The sequence below is a fragment of the Fopius arisanus genome, unplaced genomic scaffold, assembly GCF_000806365.1.
Source record: "Fopius arisanus strain USDA-PBARC FA_bdor unplaced genomic scaffold, ASM80636v1 scaffold00004, whole genome shotgun sequence".
Lineage (NCBI taxonomy): Eukaryota > Metazoa > Arthropoda > Insecta > Hymenoptera > Braconidae > Fopius > Fopius arisanus.
In genome coordinates, this window is record NW_011887743.1 from 87,794 (window position 1) to 108,163 (window position 20,370).

The 20,370-nt window shown below is 41.2% G+C and overlaps 1 protein-coding gene and 1 non-coding gene across 4 annotated transcripts in view; both read right to left on the reverse strand.

Moving 5' to 3' along the window:
* Positions 1 to 20,370, reverse strand: part of LOC105270801 (uncharacterized) — a 58,563-nt gene that overhangs the window by 2,590 nt on the left and 35,603 nt on the right. The window lies entirely within an intron of this gene.
* TRNAM-CAU (transfer RNA methionine (anticodon CAU)) lies at positions 17,653 to 17,726 on the reverse strand. Its single transcript has one exon. It is a non-coding gene; the product is annotated as a tRNA-Met (tRNA).

Below are 20,370 nucleotides of genomic sequence, written 5' to 3' on the forward strand. Positions count from 1 at the left end.
GATACTTCGAATGATCTAATTAAACATTTAATATTTAAAGAACCACGCGATAAAATTGACACTGTAAATGTAATGAAAGAATCGGATTACAATAATGAAATGGAATGGTTAGAAAATATAACAAATATTATTTCTGAAGGAAATATACAGCATCAGGATTTCCCTCGGATAATGAGTAGGAATTAGATAAATCTAATATTGATAGCTTAATAATACGTCAGTCTAAGACCCAACACATCTCTACAATGTTTCGGGAGTTACGTTTCTTCCTACTTTTTCCACCAACGTTATAAAATTATTATTAGGTTACATTGGTTAAACAACTTTATTATAGCAGACCCAGTTGGGTCAGTTCCGCTAAAAGATCCTACTTTTTTATGCTTTGTGAAGCACAATTGACCGTGAAATTATCGATTGCAATCGTCACATACTATTTTCACGATAATAGTAGAGTCGTACCGAGGATTTTTCAGACATCTATCACAAATTTTATGGTAAACATGTCCTCGTGTATTATAAAGCAGTATTACAATGTTCGCAATAATATGCAGCACCGAAGAATGACGGTAAATTTTGGATGGGCTCATAATGTCTTCCTTCAGCATAATACACAATGTGTAATGTATAGGGCAGGTACCCAGGTAGGAATGAACGATGGGGAGAGGGTTCGACGAGGGTTCGGCGAAGGCTTGACAAGCCCGGGTTGAGGCTGGAATTGACCATGAGTAAAGCCTTTGTTGAGCCTTGGATCGTAACAGGGGGTAGAGCCTCGATCCCAAGGCTGGTCGAAGGCTTGAAACCCAGGGCTTTCCAAAACTTTGAAAGGCAGAGACTGTCGGAGCCTCAAATATCAGTGCTTCTTCCCAGGTGGGAATTGACCATTGGTCCTAGCTGAGACCAAACTTGAACCAAGCTTGATCCGAACTTGATCCAATCGTTAACTAATCCTTTAATTTATCTAGAAATTATTGATCAAAATAATGAAAAAAAGTAAAATGATTATTTTGTAGGTACTAATACAAGTCAATTTCGCCCCGATTTACCTATCCCTGATGAATGGATCATTGGAAAGAACTAATTACTAATTACTAATTACTAATTAATTAACTTAAAAATTGACCGCCGCAACCGAGATTCGAACGCACGACCCTAACATTACGAAACCTACGCCTTACCACTAAGCTAACGCGCGCCTATGATTTGTCATTTTCAATTGTACCTATGAAGTCTATGTCAACTTTGTAGAAATAATGTTGTTGAATAACATTCTATTTGTGTAATTCAACCAACATCACTAACTATTTACTTAATTTACATTATTAACATAAGTTACTTTTTCTCGATCAACCCCCCGGCCCCCGTTCCTCTGTGACTCCTAATCCTCATTACGAACATACGCACAAATTTGTTTTATCTGCAACGAATTGATTGTTCTTGTTATTATTATTTTTATTACTATTATTATTATTATTATTAATAATCCTGAAGTGAGTCAGAATTTACACAGGGTATTTCAAAGGATCTTACCTGGGCCTCAATGATTCATGCCTCGGTTGAGCCTAATGATAAGCTTAGTATGCTCAGCCTTAGCGCGCTTAGACTGAACCGAGCATGTACTCAGCATGATATAAGTCATCCTCAAGAAACCAAAGCTGGTTCTAATCTGTTTCGAGCCTTGGACCAAGCAGCCTAAGGAGATTCAAAATATTATGAAGGCCCATAACTCAGCTTCACTGGACGAGGCCTCAGCCAAGTCTGAATATAAGCTTAGGCTATTTAGGCCCAGTACGCTGACACTGACAGAAGCCTCAGTTCACCTTGTTATGAACCATTCTTATCAAGACAAGAATGATTCGAGTCTGTGTCTAGGCTTGGACTCAGCAGCCTGAAGGGAACCAGAATTGTCCCAATGTATTCCAAGGGCTTTTAACTTAGCCTGAATGGATAAAGCCTCGGCCAAGCCTGAGTATAAACCTCGCCCGTCGAGGCTCATTTAGTTGAGGTTTACATGAGCCTGTTATCAGCCTAATATATCCCACCCTCAACAAGTCAAGGTCAGTTCAGGTCTGTATTAATCCTCATATTGCCAAGCCTCGGGAAAACAAGGTTTGCAAAAGGTTGGCCCCATCGTCGAGCCTTTGAATTCCTACCTGGGTATATTTTTTCACATTCCACGTGAGAAGTTCCGTCGTAAAGTACAGGACGATTGTTGCCATTCCTTTTGAGAGTATATATGCTAATAATACACCCTTCTTAGGCTAAATATCTTTGAAATTGTGCAACCTCCTCTAAACCTTAACCATCGTTAGGTAATGCGACTGTAGCCGTACGGGTTACACGTGGAGCCACTTCACGCTGCATTTGACCCTTAGAGCATCGCATTAGTTCCCACGTCTTCTGAAGCTCACCCTTATCGGCTCGGGTCGTCAATTTGTTGGCATGTGCTCCAATTACAACAAGCGACCGTGCGAGGCACAGACCATCTTCATTGGCAATTTGCAGAACACATTTTCTACTTAGATCCCTTTTCATCGTTTAAAAAAAAAAACCCTCCTTGTCCTGCAGGGGTTTCTGCGACATACAGCTTGATCCAAAATGTGTCAGCCTAATTAAAACCATTGGTAATTTGGGCAATAGAATTCACAAGATTCCATAAATCCTGCAACTCGTAACCGTCAATTGTGCGTGGACTCATCCAAGCGTTATCTTTTTGGATATTTGCAAAATTGAAAGTGAGACACATACGATTCATACCGCTTCCACCTGCTTCTAGAATTTTACTATAGACATTTCGGAAACCTTATTCCACCCATATAGATGGTTTATGCCCTTCAGGAACAGAATTAATTCCATTTTTTGGACGCCTCTTGGTCATCTAAAATGTAGTTTATTTGTCATAATAATGCTCGTCTAGTAAATCCAGATTAAACTCTTCAACGACTTCAACTTCTTCAGGATTGGTAGGCCTAATTTCAACAGCACCCAATTGTATCTTAACAAAGCCACGATCAAGATTTTCAAATAAGTCCACGTGAAAATTATGTTGAATGTCAGAGCCATCAAATGAGTGAAAATTAAGTTCATTCAACCAATCGTAATCGATATTCAGAGGTGGTATATTCTCTCCAGAATTATCGGAAAATTTGGATCCAACATCGTGAACTACTTTTGGGCCACTGTGACTTTAAAAAAAAATCAGTTCATATCTGAAAAGTCAGTATTGTGTTATATCTCAGGAGACATCATGCTGCATCTCTGTTGATGCCTGTGCTTAATGTTGGTGACCAATAGGGTAGCAACCTCCCTTAGCTGGTTATTTTTGTATTCACAAAAGGTAGTCATCATAAGAATCTCAGTATTATGTTTATATCTCAAAATCTATTCCATGAGGGCAATGAACAGCGAGATATTTCATTGAATACAAATTATATTGTTGTATGCAAAAACCCGCAAGATCATGCACAAATTGCTCATTTGGCTCTTCAGATATACCTTGAAGATCCTCAACTTCTACAACAGGCCTATTTTGATATGGGTATTTAGTGCTCGACTTGAAGCAGTTAACGCCAGAAAATTGCAGATATCGCACCAGCGTCGTTCCTAATGACACTTACCATTACATTCATGTCCCGCGAAAGAAATATAATATAAAAGGAGGAGGCTCATTACGTCGTGTTTCAGTTGGTCGTGTGTAATGGGGAAGACACATCGTCCCGTAAGCGATTCTGCTTGCAAGTCCGTTGAAAAAAAAAATACAGCTTCATTACATGCCCTTTTACACGCCCCGCCGAGAATTCGCGGAGTAATAATACACCTTTTCAATAAAGATTTAATTGATTGCATTCGCAAATTTACTCTAAATTTACTGCATCTAAATATCCCCCTGAAAAATTTGAGGAAATCACATTTGTGTAAACATAAAAAAATTTTGAAAAAATTGGCTAATAAAAATCAGAGTTTATCGAACAAGAAAAAAAATTTTCAATCAGAAGGTTGGGACGATGGGACATGCGTGGAAAATGATACTTGTACCAAAGGATAGCGTTGAAAAACTGAATAAAATCTCGACAAATGGTGCTTATCATTTAAACCGGCACTTTACTTTGGTTTTAATTTATTCAATCAATAATCACTAATAATTGCCGACAGCTGACGCCGCTTGGGTCGAGGGCTGTCAGGGGTCATAAACTTTCAGTTAAATTTATTGCTATCTTTTATTTTGGGGGCCAGCAAATTTTATCAACAAATTAACAAACGACTAGCTCAATGCTCAGGGAGTGGAAATTTGACCCAAGAGTAGAGAGGTAATAAAAGCAATAATTTTGCATTACTTACAATGACGACAATAAGAGGTTTTTATTCGTTCAGAAACCTGGTTATTCTATTAAAATTCGACCTTCACTTTAACTTAAAATCCAATATTATTCGATACAAAAGAACGATTTCGGGACAGTTTCCCTTGATTACTCTCAAAATTGTCCACCGTTCGCTTACACAATTGCTATGCGTGCCCCCGTCCATCCTCGTATTTCGTTTTGACCTATTGATTCCCACTACAGTGGAGGTTTTGGGAAAATCAATATTTTAGCTCATGCGCGGTCGGTTAGATTTTTCTCGAGCTGTTTAATTGCCGACTATTTTAATTTTATTTCTGTATTCTAAATGTTCCATCGATGATGCTGATGGAAAACGATTTACCCCCTGTTATATTCTCCCCTCTTTGACCTTCACGTCGCCGATAGAACCTTAACAACCGATGATCGTCCTCAGAAATTTTGACGTAAATAACAAAATAACTAGGACTGGACAAAAGAAAACAGTATTCACTTCTATTGTCGCAACAAATTTATTATCATGCCTTTTTTCATTCTGACAATTTATCTCAAACAATAATTGATTAATTAAATTTTCCAACTTCTCCTTCTCCCCAATTCGGCAGAGAGTATTAAGGGTCATAATGGTATTGATGAAATCAATTATTGAACACAACCTTCTTACTTTCAATTATTATGGACCGTCGTTACTAATATTGTCTATATTTTCACGAGCTCCTATCAGAAAATGTACTTCTTCTTTTACATTTTAAAAGAACGCCTGCTACCTTTAAAGGTGAACATAACAAACAATCTAAATAGCACAAGTAAATGATAATGGACAAAAAAATAAATATAATCGTAAAAACAAAAATAGTTACGACATGAAAATGGATAGGGCTCCAGTAACACAGTAAGCTGAAAGTTGGTGTGTTGACCATGGTCGACGTATAATATTGCCTATCCCATCTAGGCGTCGTGGATTTTGTCCGTACATTGACGACATACTCCTGGCCGTCGTCTAGCTCAGGGTGATCCCTCATTATTTCGTCTAGGTGTTGATAGACGATGGATGAAGTGAAAGCTTCAATAGATCTCTCACGTTTTTGCTCGATCGACTGCGGTGCGATTTTGGCAGCCAATGCATTTTCTCTTATCAGGAAGCGTCTGAGTTTATTGGAGAAGTCAGTTAGATTGTCGAATTTTTGTTTACTTCTCTTCTTCAACATGGAGAATTCTGGGTCACGGATGAGGATGCAATGATCTTCCGGTATCATAAATGCCCGCCATGTAGCGTAGTTGAGCCTCAACCAATCAGCAAAACCTTCAAACCTGACGTGGCAGTCAGGGCATTGTGGGCAAAATAAGGACACGTCGACGGAGCATCAAGGGCATCGTCCAAGCATCCTTTCATGTTCTATCCCATGCGGATAGATGCCATCATCTTCATTATAGCCCTCAGCTCCACAGGTGGAGCAGAAACCACTGCGGTAGGGTAACTTGCAATCCATGAGTTGGTATCCATCTCGAGCGAAGCCATTGGCACAGTCCTGCCTTCTTTGTTTGCCCTGGGTGATATATGTCTGGGTATCCTTGCTGATTTTAGAGACGTCTTTCTTCACCACCAGTATTTGAGCTCTCCTGATAATCAGCTCCTTGAGTTCACCGGTGATGATTCTCAAGTCAGTGAAAAAACGCTTTTTCGGCTCCTTATAGGATTCACCGCTTCAGTATCCCTAGGTCTTGGAGGACTTCGTCGAAAGATGGCAGGGTTCTGTAACAGGAGGATCGTAATTTCCCCTCCACGTCGATGGCATCCCTAAATGTCCTCGGGAATCCTAGCGAATAGTGATGGAACCCATTTATTAAAAAATTAATCCTACCATCCATAGATAATAACGCGGCGTCTGTAATTACACATTTGAATTAGGCGTTAGAGAAGTAAGTCGACATCGAGGGCGCAGGCGCCGAATTATCGATTAACCGCCATGCAACAGGCTGCCTAAGGCCCGAGGACTCACTCTCGCCTTGACGCTACACGTGTATGCATATCGATTGTTTTTTCTGTAATATTGAACCATTGTCTTATATTTAATTTTGTACTGTGTGTGGAGAGAGTCGGTTCCCGAGGAACTAATATATTCAAAGATTTGGTCGACATTTATTGTAAGTAATTATTTATTTACTATTCTTGCCTTATTTTCCTTTCTCTCTCTGTCTAAATCGTTCACTTGGGTCTTCCAACATCCACCTCTGAGATATCCTGAGCTAAGTTGATCGTTGTTAATTGTCGTGAAATTAACTGGCGCCCGGTTTAATTAATTACTCTTGTTGAAATGAACTATTAATGTGCAAAAGGATTCCTCCAGAGCCCTGACAGCCCTTGACCCAGGCCGCGTCAGGTGAAGGCCTTCTGTAATTACACTTCCTTGTCGAATTTCAATAGTTTCACTGTCGAATTTATTTATTTAACTGAATTTTCATTTTCGAAATAAAAGGCCTGTCTCAATGGCGCCCGACGTGGGGCCCAGTTGGATATTTATGTAAAATTATTGTGACGAATCCATAGAAAATTTTTGTAGAAAATTTCTCCAATGTGTTAGAGAGAGACAGTGAAATTCTTAATTCCGACGTTCGTGCACATAGCCGACCGTCGATGTTTACATTCGAGCAGTAGAACTATCAACTAAGGATCATCTTACTCTCCTGCTCTTCTTTTCTTTTTTCCCTTATATTTCACTCTCACTCTTTAATTTTCTTTTCTGAGTAAAGTATATATTATCGAATGGAATGAAATTTATTTGATGTATTGTACGAATTTAGTTGTCATATTTGTCGACTCTTCCACACGAGGATTAGAATATATTCAGTAATTTCGTCCGTCTGTCGTCGAAGTTATTGTAATTGAAAATTGATTGGGGAAACGGCCGTGACCTTGTCCGTCTGTAGTCGAGGCGCGGTGCGGGACTCAGTCGAAGTGATTGTAATTATTCTCGAATTTAAACTACTCAATTTGCGTTGAAAACTTTTGTAGAAAATTGAATCACCTTGTTCAATTGTCGAATAGGATATAGGAAAATAATAACTTTGGCTGACCGTTGTCAATTTCGATCAAAATTATCAAATAATTAGAAAATTTCTTTATCAATACGTGATGTTTACCACCCCACCCAAGGAAAAAAATACAAAAGAAAGCGAACGACCGAAAAGAGTATTAAGGTCGAATAAAAACTTAGATAATACGATGACGCTAGATCAGGAGCAACAGGAAGTTGCACCAGCGCAAGAAAACGCCGCGACCGATGTCATAGGGGATAGGAGGCGTAACACATCATGGACAATACCATTACAAACATCAGCAACAATAACCCGACCGGGAACTCCATTTATGAGTACTAGGGGAGGGGAATACGTGTAACCCCGAGTAATCAAACGCCGATTCATGAGGAATTAATAAAAACGATGCAAAGTTTTCAAACGAGATTAAATAAAATTGAGGGTTTACATTCCAAAGTAGATCAATTAATAAATTTTATTGTCGGGCAGAGTCAAGAAACATTGAGGTTGACGGAAGGGAGTCCCCGTCAACAGGGAAATAATTTTGTTAGAAATATACAGAACGAGAATTTAAATGAAAACTCGGGAAACCCTGGGGGGAGTACGGAGAATTCAAATAGTATTGGTTCGAGAATGGCGAACGACAACCCAACGTCTGGGGGGGGGGAGTCAACGTCACAGTGGAAACGACACAGTCGACACAACCGCCCTCAAGTGGACAGGGCGCGTTTGTGCATGTGTCAAGAGGAAACCAGGGAGGGACGTCTGGACCCCGATCTGGTGCAAATGTAATTTGAGCGGCGATTCAACCGCACGAGAATTGGGAAATATGAATCCCAATTCAAATGATAATTTTAACGCAAACCCGCAATTAAACACCCAACGTATTCAGGTTCCTTACCGAATGCCGAATGGGGAAATTATCGTCGAAGAGCGTTTTATGAGCGCGGAAGACTGTCGAGAAATTAGGGAACGTGATAGATTAACACGAAATAACTATTTCCCGACCGTAACACAAACGCAACAACGACAACACGACGATAATAGGCAAATAAGACAACCGAATGTTACATCCAGCAATAACACCAGAATAGCTACTACGGCATATTCTCCTTTTCACACAGTCGAACCGGAAATCGTAACGAGGCAGAGCACTCTTTCACTCAGAGAATACGATTTAAATAACACCGATCCTTTAAGCCAAAATAACGCGATTGTTAATAGTCATCGATGGGATATGAATACGGGAATTCGCGTTACTCGTCTGGTTACTGACTGGAAATTCAATTTCCCCAAAACCGAGAGCGACCCTGATCAATTTCTGCTAATTTTAATGGAACGCCTAGATACAACAGGTATAAATAAAGATTTATTCGTTTCGTGTCTGTCGGGTATTTTCGAAGGACCACATAGATCATGGTATATGATTGAAAAGTCGAATTGGCGATCGTGGAAGGATTTCGCTGCAAGCTTTCGACAGACGTGGGCAGTTAAAAAAGACGACATGGACCTATTCACTGAAGTAGGGAACTTGAAAGTCGAGAAGGGAGAGAAGCTCGCGGAATTCACCTACCGCTGTAGATTTCTTTTCGAAAGAATGGAAAAACCTCCCGATTTTAAAAAACAAATTGAACAAATTATAAAAAAATTCAACCCTAGAATCGCACTTGAGATTTTGTCAATCCCTATAAACAATTACGACGAATTTCTGGGTTATGCAAATATACGTGGCGACGTCTTTAAACAAGTCGTCGATCAGAAAAGGGGGAGGTACCCCAGAAAGAAAGTCGAATTAAATCGCATTCAAGATGAAGAACCCGTGAACGAAAATGATGTCGAGACATCAAGTGACGAATTATCCGACGAGGAAGAGGTTACTCAATTGAACGCGTTAGAATCAAAACTACGATCAGTCAATAATCAATCGAAAAATCGAGAATCGAAACCAATGGTACGAAAAAGACTTGAGCAAAATCTCGCGAACTTTGAACAGAAAAACAAGGAAAGTAATAAGTTGTCTGCTCAGCACGACCCTAAAGGAAGACGAAAATTTGATCCCCCTAGAGACTGGTCGAAAGTACTTTGTTATAATTGTGGAAAAATGGGGCACTCTTCACGCGTTTGTATTGTCGACAGGCAGGAAGTATGCCACATTTGCCAACAATTGGGACACTTGAATAAAAATTGCCCTAAGCTTTCGGGAAACGCGAAAAGCTCTCAGTGAAATCGCCTTCGGTCACTGAAATTAAGAGCCAAACGAAGGAAAATCAAGTTGACAGTGCTGCGCAGACACTGATAAAAGTCGAAGAGATCGGAATAAAAATAGACGAGGTAAAGACACTCGAAAATCCACCAGCCAAAGTCGAATCATCTTCTTTGCTCAGTATGGGAAACGATAAGGTCGGGGGTCAAAAAAGTATTGTTCTAGAGGTCGACGAAGAGACCTCGGATGAATCCGAATATGAGGAAGACGACCTCGAGATTCACGACGAGCCCGATGATAAAGTGACGAACTTGTCGATAATTTCTAATAAAAAATCATCTAATCAAGTCAAGGCACAAACGATAAATGAAAACGTTAACTTTTTGAAAGATTGGAGACCTAGAAGTCTGCCCCCAGATGCCATTCATCGTCTATCCCAACGACGTATTTATCGAAATGAAAATGGTAATAAAGAACCAATAAATTTAGTCAAAGCCGAGGTAACGATTTCGATTTTCGGCCAAACTTTAAAAGGCATAATCGACGGTGGAAGCGCGAGAACGTATATGAGTCCTAAAGCATTCGAACGAGTTAAAGCTCTGAAGGTTAAAGAGGTGACTCCAGACACGACGTCGACTGTGGGAGTTTGCTTAGGCGATAGCTCAGTCGTTAGGTGTGATGGAGGTACTTGCTTTGTTATCGACATCGGGGATGTTTACGGACCACAATGGTTCAGTATTCTCCCTAGAGCTTCGAGTGACATAATTCTGGGAATGGATTTTATTCTAGCATTTAAAGTCTACCTCGATCCGGTCAAGAGGGTATGGACTCTAGCGGGAAGTGAATATACTTATCCGTTATCACACCGATTCGTTTCTCCGACGCAAATGAGATCACTGTCGATAAATCAAAAACAAACATTGAAAGAATTCCTAGATTGCGAATTCGTAAAATTCGAGCAGGAGTGTACAGGTGTTACGGATTTAATAACACATAAAATCGAGCTAGATGATCCAGAACCATATCGACAAAAACCTTATCGACGTAGCGAAACCATCCGCGCTTTCCTCGATCAAGAAGTCGAAAGATTATTGCAGAAAGGATATATTACGTGGAGTAATAGCAATTGGGCAAGTTCACCGGTAGTAGCCCCGAAAGTAAATGGCAATTTACGCTTCTGCGTCGATTTTAGAATTTTGAATAGGAAAACGAAAAAGCCAGCCTACCCTCTACCACAAATGGGTTCAATCTTGGCCCAACTGTACCAAGCAAAGATTATCTCGACATTGGATATGAGCGAAGCTTTCCATCAAATACCAATGGATAGAGAGAGTCGAAAATACACCGCTTTCGTGGTCGAAGGTAAAGGCTTACTTGAGTGGGTTCGGATGCCCTACGGTTTGACAGGAGCGCCATCGACATTCCAATGTCTCATGGACAAATTGAAGAGACGGATAGGAGAGATCATTATCGAACGTAAATTACCCAATCATTGGATAGAAAAGGTTTTCGTATACCTAGACGACTGGATCGTAGTCAGCGAAAACATGGATGAACATCTTCCATTGTTGTCGATTTTATTTGAGGTTCTACGTGAAGCTAAACCGAAAATTAATCGAGAAAAGAGTAGTTTCGCATGTCGAGAAGTCAAGTACCTCGGGTATATAATTGATGAGCACGGGATGCGCCCGAACCCGGAGAAAATTCAGCCGATAATTGGTTATCCAGTACCACGTGATCGTACTCAGCTGAGACAATTCAACGGCATGGTCAATTGGTATCACCGACACTTGAAAAATATTGCTAGGGTCCAAGGGCCATTGAATAAATTGACGAGTCCTAAGCATCCATGGCGATGGACAGATACCGAACAAAAATCTTTCGATAAAGTCAAGCAAGCCCTGATCGATATTCCTCGTCTGTATACGCCAATCCCCGGTCAACCGCTTATCCTCTATACTGACGCCAGCGATTTCGGGTTAGGCGCAATTCTTGTACAAAAAAATCCAGAAACCAACAAAGAAATACTGATCGAAGTATTAAGTCGACCATTACGAGGCGCTGAATTTCATTACACGACTACCGAGAAAGAATGCTTAGCAGTAGTGTGGGCAGTCGAAAAACTTAGGTGCTATCTTGAAGGGATGAAATTTAAAGTCGTTACAGATCACCAGGCTCTACTGTGGCTCTACAGCTTGAAAAATCCAGTAGGCCGACTTGCTCGTTGGGCAATTTACCTATTACAACACGATCTAACCATCGAGCACAAACGTGGGACGATGAACGAAGCCCCAGATGCTCTCTCGCGCATGTTTGACGTCGATGTTGATCCGTTGGGATGGGAAAAGATTGTCGAAGAAACGATTAAAAACCGAATTAAGTTAACTTCCATTTGTGACCAAAATTGGTATAAAACCAAACGCGATCTTGTCGAGAAAAGCCCCGATAGATTCCCAGAGTGGAAAATCGAGAACGACGAATTGTATTATTATCGGCCCGATTACGCGAAAGCTATTTTGGATGACGAAAATCCCTGGAAGCTCGTGGTGAAACCAGATAAAATATTACCAACTCTCAGGGAAAATCACGACGAACCACACGCAGGACACCTAGGTAGAGATAAAACCCTAGACCGCGTCCGACAGAATTATTACAGGGCAGGGATGACAGAAGACGTGAAACGTTACGTTAACGACTACGAAACATGTATTCGAGTCAAAGATAACCAACATCCTGTCCAGGGACCAATGACTTCGAGACCGATTCAAACTCCCTGGACAGAATTGGCAATCGATACGGCCGACATGACGACTCGGTCGAAAAAAGGAAACTCCCACATTGTAGTCGTCCAGGATTTAAGCACTAAGTACATCGAGTTGTTTCCCACACGCGATAAAAAAGGAAAGACGATAGTTAAAATTCTAGAGACGATATTTGATCGTTGGGGTACCCCCCAAACCTTGGTCTCTGACAACGGAACAGAGTATTGTAATAAAGACGTTTCGATTCTTTTAATCGCGAGAGGGGTTAAACATCATACGACTCCCCTAAGTCACCCTCAATCAAATCCCGTAGAACGTGTAAATCGAACAATAAAGCCGATGATCGCCGCGTTCATTAAAGATCATCAGAATGAATGGGATATTAATTTGTCGAAATTCCAGCTAGCCTATAATACGGTACCACATACGGGAACGCGAGTTTCCCCCTTTTTTCTTAATCATGGTCGAGAAGCTGTGGTAAAACGAGGAACCCGTATCATCGATAATCAATTACAAGGACGATGATCAGAATCCGTGGGCGGAAAGAATGTCGAGAGTCGATGAATTTCGACATAAAATTGAGATGTTTCTGAAAAGGCGAAATGACAAACGATTAGCCAAAGAGAATAAAAAGAAAACTAGTCAAGTAGAAGTAAAAAGGGGTTCTGAAGTTTACTATCCAAACAAGAAACTTAGCAACAAGGCGGAAAACTATAATGCTAAGCTGGCACATCGTTATCTGGGCCCCGCACTAGTCCATAAAATCTTGGGTCCCATGACGGTGGAGTTAGTCGACAAAAATGGCAAAAAAGTAGGAAAATATTGTATAGCCGATCTAAAATTCCCGCGACGTAGTCTCAGACGAAAATAACTTGTCTCTATGGGTCCGTCAACATAAGGAACACGTCATCATGGGCGACAGCGAGGATGGCTCGATGACATCTAAGTCGTCAACAGAAGGTCAAAGCGACAGCGAAAACGACATCACAGAGCTATTGGAACGCGATTATCCAAATCCAAAGGGCCAAGACAACGATACAGAGCTGCCCAAAACGACAACTGAACAACCCACCAACTCTGAAACACAGTTGCCAGACATCAGTGAATTAAAATTGACACCTATACAACAAGGGGCTCTCCTTGCAAACACCCAGCCCCAGATCTCGAACGAGGCCACGGCATTGCTGTGCGAGATTCGAGGCCTGCCACCTCCAAAATTTGATTCTACCTGGTCTATCCAGACGCAGGTCAATATCGATGAGGAAAACACGAGGCGTCGACGTCTACTTGGGACCACAGTGCCAAAAGCAAAGTCCCAAATATATGGAAGAGAACTCAAATCGACTGATAACATTGACGCATTGCTAGCACCTTCCGTTGCTGTTGATCCTGCTGCTCCCCCTAAGACACCTTCCTTCAGGACATACCTCCAGGAACACAACATCTCAGCTATAAAGTTAGACCCGGAGAGCAAGCCGCTGTACCTACTTACTGAGGAGCAGCTGAAAGTACTGGTCACTGAGCGTGCGAAGTTCTTGGTATCCCATCTCGACAGTCAAAAGGCTACCAAGAGTACTCAAACTTACGTCACCCAAGTGGGCAAGCAGTACACGCGCGGCTGTGTCAACTGTCGATCAGCTGAACATCGCCTTAAAGACTGTAATCTTCCCTGGGGTCCAGGTTTTTGCCATCATTGCGGCGCCCCAGGATTTGACGCTGACGACTGCCCCAACCCCCATGGAGTAGAACACGAGAGGGTCCTAGGCCGTTGCTCTGGGTGTTCACAAGACCTCAGTCTCTACTGCCCAGAATGCCCCGATTGTAACATCCGATGGAAATCGGCTGTTGACTGGCAACGCCTAAACTATTCGACCTGGCCAACATGGTTAATTCCAGCCGACCACAGAATCATGGTTGGGGAATCCGAGTCGACACTCACCAAAAAAATAAAAGCTAAGTTCGACGATCCAGAGGAGACCCCCAACAAATTAAGACGATTCCTCATCAGGGAAAATGCCCTGACAGCAGCTCCCAGGATCGCCAACCCCAATATTCCAACGCCATCCCAGATGTCCGAAAGCAAACGTCGACAGGCAGTCGACGCACTCTTGACACCAGTCATGTTCAAACACCTCGACGACATCACGAAGACACGCCCAGAACTGAAGGATGGTGAAGAATATAGAGTTTTCATCCCCACCAAGTTTAAGAAGTCGACCATCTAAACGCCGAAACTTCTCCTGAGATTTTCTTTACATAGAATTTCTTTATGGTTCTCTACGTTGACTAATATTTACGTTATTTTTCGTTTTTCATTTTTTTTATATTCGTTAAGTTAGGTTTTCTTGAGTTCAAGTTAATTGTCATGCCCTAATTACTCTTATACTACGTTAAGCAGACAATTATTTCTAAAATGTATCGATCTTACGTCCATGTAAACTGTGCATTCATATTGATTTTATACACAGCAATATCCCGACGGACAGAGAGAGAAACGAAAATTTTGAAATTCTTGTTTTGTACCCTACAGTTTCCAGGGTAATCTAAAGATCAACAGGGGGTAAACTAAGGCAAGAATGTCACCAGGGAACTTGCCCACCGAGGTGAAGGGCAAATGAGGGAGATTGTAACAGGAGGATCGTAATTTCCCCTCCACGTCGATGGCATCCCTAAATGTCCTCGGGAATCCTAGCGAATAGTTATGGAACCGATTTATTTAAAAATTAATCCTACCATCCATAGATAATAACGCGGCGTCTGTAATTACACATTTGAATTAGGCGTTAGAGAAGTAAGTCGACATTGAGGGCGCAGGCGCCGAATTATCGATTAACCGCCATGCAACAGGCTGCCTAAGGCCCGAGGACTCACTCTCGCCTTGACGCTACACGTGGATGCATATCGATTGTTTTTTCTGTAATATTGAACCATTGTCTTATATTTAATTTTGTACTGTGTGTGGAGAGAGTCGGTTCCCGAGGAACTAATATATTCAAAGATTTGGTCGACATTTATTGTAAGTAATTATTTATTTACTATTCTTGCCTTATTTTCCTTTCTCTCTCTGTCTAAATCGTTCACTTGGGTCTTCCAACATCCACCTCTGAGATATCCTGAGCTAAGTTGATCGTTGTTAATTGTCGTGAAATTAACTGGCGCCCGGTTTAATTAATTACTCTTGTTGAAATGAACTATTAATGTGCAAAAGGATTCCTCCAGAGCCCTGACAGCCCTTGACCCAGGCCGCGTCAGGTGAAGGCCTTCTGTAATTACACTTCCTTGTCGAATTTCAATAGTTTCACTGTCGAATTTATTTATTTAACTGAATTTTCATTTTCGAAATAAAAGGCCTGTCTCAGTTCCGACTGGGGCTGGTGACCTAGTCACCGGCGTGACTAGTCGGGCATTAGGGTTAACTTAATTTCTCTGCCCGTGTAGGACTTCTCCTTGAGATGGTCACGATTCTTCAAGCGATGTCGTTTCAGGTTCTTTTTGTCAATGTCGTCTTTTGTGGCAACTTCGATCTCCCTTTTGAAAACCGGGGCTGGAGGGTTGCGGATTTCTTCAGTGAGATCTGCTATCTCTTCCCTGGTCAATTTGTTTGTAGCTTCTTCTATTAGAGGACTGCTGTGCAGCCTTTCAAGGAGAGACAATTTTCCTGAACCGATTTTCTCGTTATTCGGCTTCACTCTTTGTGGTGTTTTTTAGATGGCTCCCTGTTGGAGAGAACTAGAGCTGCGGTGGTGAGAAGGTTTCTATGTCGACGATTTTATCGAGCTCTTCCTCCAATGAGATGTGTGGTGTGGCTAGCCCCATGTCGACGGTATTAGGTCTTTAAGCTTATCAAGTTTCCCAATGACTGGTAGAGCTGGGCCTCGATAGTCGACTTCTCCTGGATGAGCTTTTCGATCTCTGTTTGTTGGGTTTTATTATTCTCGCCACTCTGTGGGGATGGATTTTCCCTGTTGTCTGATAATTCTACCATCTTCTGTATGTCAGTCGAATTTGATGGGGGTGAATTGGACAATGCTGGTGATATAAATAGATCTAGAGGGGAAATAACTTTTAATTTTACTTTCATACTTCTTCGCGGAATTTTGAGATCACATATACAATAGTCAACAATTATCTTGCCCTTATAGTCGGCAAGCCCTGCGGTCATCGTACCGATTAATCTTTCTATTGTACCGGAACCCAGGTAACAGTGGGCTAATTTGGCGCTATATCGTTCAGCTTTATTACTTAATCTTATGTTTGGATAATAAACCTCTGTTCGTACTTGCAACTGGATTTAAGTGTGCTTCTTTATATTCAATTTAGCAAGCTCGTTGTCGGAATGATTTTTTTGAAGCATCTCGATTTTATTTCTTAACTCATCTATCCGACTCATTGTTTATGCCAGGGCCCGGCAACCTGGGCTCATTAGGCTCACGCGGCTCCCAAGCTTCGTTAGTCAGAGCTGGGAGAGGGGCCTCATCCACTTAACAAAACTACCTGCTCTAATTCGATATCTCTCTCTGCTTGAGCTCTTGTTCTTCGCCACCGGCAGAGGTCCACCGTGGGATCGAGCGGAAATTTTGATTTTCCATCAATTTGAATTATAAATATAATTTTTTTAATTCGAAATAGGCAGCAATATGAGGAAAAATTATTTTTTCGATGTTTTCATGATGAGGAATCTGCCTTGACAATTATTTTGTCTCCAGACGATATTTGCAGCAATGAAACAAATAAAATAAAATACTTGTCCATTCCTGAGCTGGAGCAGTAACTGTACCCAACGACTCCTTTGACGTCACAAAGATGTGGAATGATATATAAACTTCCCTTCTAAGATGTAAAAATGTATGCCGTATGAAGGACGGCGGTGCTCCATATAGGCAAGAAAAGTGAATGGAAGAAATGGCTAGGAGCCGGATAGCTCAGTTGGGAGAGCACTCGATGCATAATCGGAAGGTCCCGGGTTCAAGTCCCGGTCTGGACTATCCATTTTTTCAGTAATTTTTCTCGCAAAAATTATATGGAGAATTATCCTGTTCCCCTTCCTACCTCATCCAAATCCCCTTCAACGACTCCTTTGACGTCACGAAGATGTGGAACGCTATATAGACTTATATTTCGCTATATAGACTTATATTATTATACTTCCCTTCTAAGATGTATTCTATGATTACATCATAGAAGGGAAGTTTATATAGCGGTCCACATTCTATTTGTGACGTCATAGGAGTCGTTGGATAGGATTTGGATGAGGTAGGAAGGGGAACAGGATAATTCTCCATATAATTTTTGCGAGAAAAATGACTGAAAAAATGGATAGTCCAGACCGGGACTTGAACCCGGGACCTTCCGATTATGCATCGGGTGCTCTCCCAACTGAGCTATCCGGCTCCTAGCCATTTCTTCTATTCATTTTTCTTGCCTATATGGAGCACCGCCGTCCTTCATACGGCATACATTTTTACATCTCAGAAGGGAAGTTTATATAGCGTTCCACATCTTTGTGACGTCAAAGGAGTCGTTGGAGGGGATTGGTGTAAGTCTTATACCACTATGTGTCCACGAATTATTTTACGATTTAATTATTATATTATGAGCAATAGTTGTGATAGTCCTTGCTGAGGAAATGAAGAAGAATAGAGGGATATAAAAATGAGAATGCTGAGAAGAAACTGGCAATGCACAGAACTGAGATAGCCCATAATAAATGAGAAATATGCGCGAGATTTGCGATGAAACGGTTTTATTACAAAATCTCAATTTTCAATTTTTTTAAATTTGTTGATCAATAATGTCCAAGGATTCTCCTCCAAATCTGCTCATGTCGAGGTAAAGTCTTTGAACTTGATTTTTTCTAATGACAGTTTTGGGGTTTGAAACGCGTACCAGTTTATTGGATATTGTCATTGCTTAGCAACAAACGAGGCAATATTCGAAAAATATCTCAAGTAAAACCGTTTTACTTGTACCACGTGACGGAAAATGCCAGCATTTGATTGATTCAAATTGGGATGAAAAAAACCATCAGGAATATAATATAATATATAATAGAATCTTCCAAAAATAACCGTGGCAAATTTTTATTTTTCACATTGAGAGTGGCACTATTCGGTAGGCAAATAATAATTACCGAAAGCCAATTCCTAAATATATTCTTGAGGGTTTTTCATTGTAAATTTTAATTTTTCTATTTTCTATTTAAAATGTGAAACTGAAAATTTGCGCCAATTCTGGCGGGTCAGCCATTTTTATGCGACTGGCACGCCACTCTACGTGGCTGGCTGCAATATCGTCACTGCTGGGACTTATTCGCTCACATTGGTTGGCTAATTGGGTACCCATTAAAATAAGAGGATTATCCCGACCCTAGTAATAGGCTGGCTCCCGACTACCTGAAGGTTGCCGGGCCCTGGTTTATGCCCAAGTATTATCGTTTGGTGGTGGATGTTGTTCATGGTTATTTTCAACGTCTGATCTTTTCGAGATGGCTTCGCAGCCATTATTCAAATAAAAAGGACATACGTGACTTCCGGCGTGAGAAACACTATTATATGCGAATTAAAGCTGCCAAATGTTTTGATTCCATTCGTTTTGTTCGTCCTTTATAAAAGCCGCTATCATTGGCTTAACGGTGCGATGTACACGCTCAACGGGTTCGCTTGAGGGTTTGCTAAGGGAGCCATCCAGTGTTTGACCCCCCTTCGTAATAAATATGAGCTGACAGTAAATAAGCTATACCGATTCTGGATATAGACATCTAGGGAGGGTGCAGCGCGGGGTGAGTCTGAGGGAGAGCGCAATGTCGCATTCTTCTTAAGCCTCGGTCAACAATAGCGGGTTCTACTTTCTCAGCCTGAAATGGTAATGCTTGGTTTCGCATTTTCGGGCCGTATAGGGGGGGGGGGGGGGGGTTGTATATCCACATTTTATGTTACCTCACTAAATATAATTACAACAACAAATGAATTCATGACTTAGAAATTTTTTCTTCAAAATCGTTATGAGTAGAAAATAATAAGAAAAATGAATCATTTTTTTGATTTTTTATCAAATCTGAGCAATCGTTTTAAACTCGATACTTCTCTTTCTCTCATTGAGATCGAGACGCGTACTGATTCCCACTTACGGGGCTGCGCGTGTTAACCGGTGAGCACGTACGCATCATATAGACAAAACACTCATCCTCTTGGATGTGTGGTTTCGAAATGGAGTAAATATTCCAAGCATAGGAAAGGTGATATGACACAACAGAGATACAATGATACACCCAAAAGTATAATAATGGGAAATGGGAATTTTTTACATCGAATGGTGATGTGAGGTTTCTAAAAATGAACATTTTTAGAATGTGTGAATTGCTCGATTTTCTTCCGAATTCTTTTCGCACACTCACACTCACCAACACACATGACCCACTCAGCTGATTGACTCGCTTGCCTCAGATGACCAGTGGCCTCTCACGTTTGACACCTGCGGCATCACTTCCTGGACAGCTCCGAGTTATCATATATAGATAATTCAATAAGGTCACGTGAACGCACTAAATTCTATCACCTACCACGTTATGGCAGGTTAATCTCTCTCATTAGCATTTCGACCGTTCGAGTGTATTGACGCGCTTTTCTTAAAAGTCTTCTTCTCTTTATTTGACCCGCTCATTATTAGTACTTCTCAGAAATACTTGAATAATTGTTTGAATTATTTACCGTTGTTGCTCAGCTCTTTTTTTGTGATAAATACAAGTGTATTTAGTCACTCTTTTATTAGTTAAAGTTGACTTTTTGTGACCAACGCCACGCGAGTGTTTTTTGATTCTCTCCGCACTCTCCCGTAATCTGATCATATCTCATCCATCGCCTAAAAATATTCCCCAAACCAGATCCCGCATCGAACAGTGAATATATTTTGACATTTCGCCAGCCAAAACGAAAAAGAGATTCTGTTGAGGCGAAAGCCTCATTTTCATCGGGCCACGGGGTGGCAGCACCTCCTGGACCGTCTCTAACTGACCGGCCGTGCGTCAGATATGGGTGCT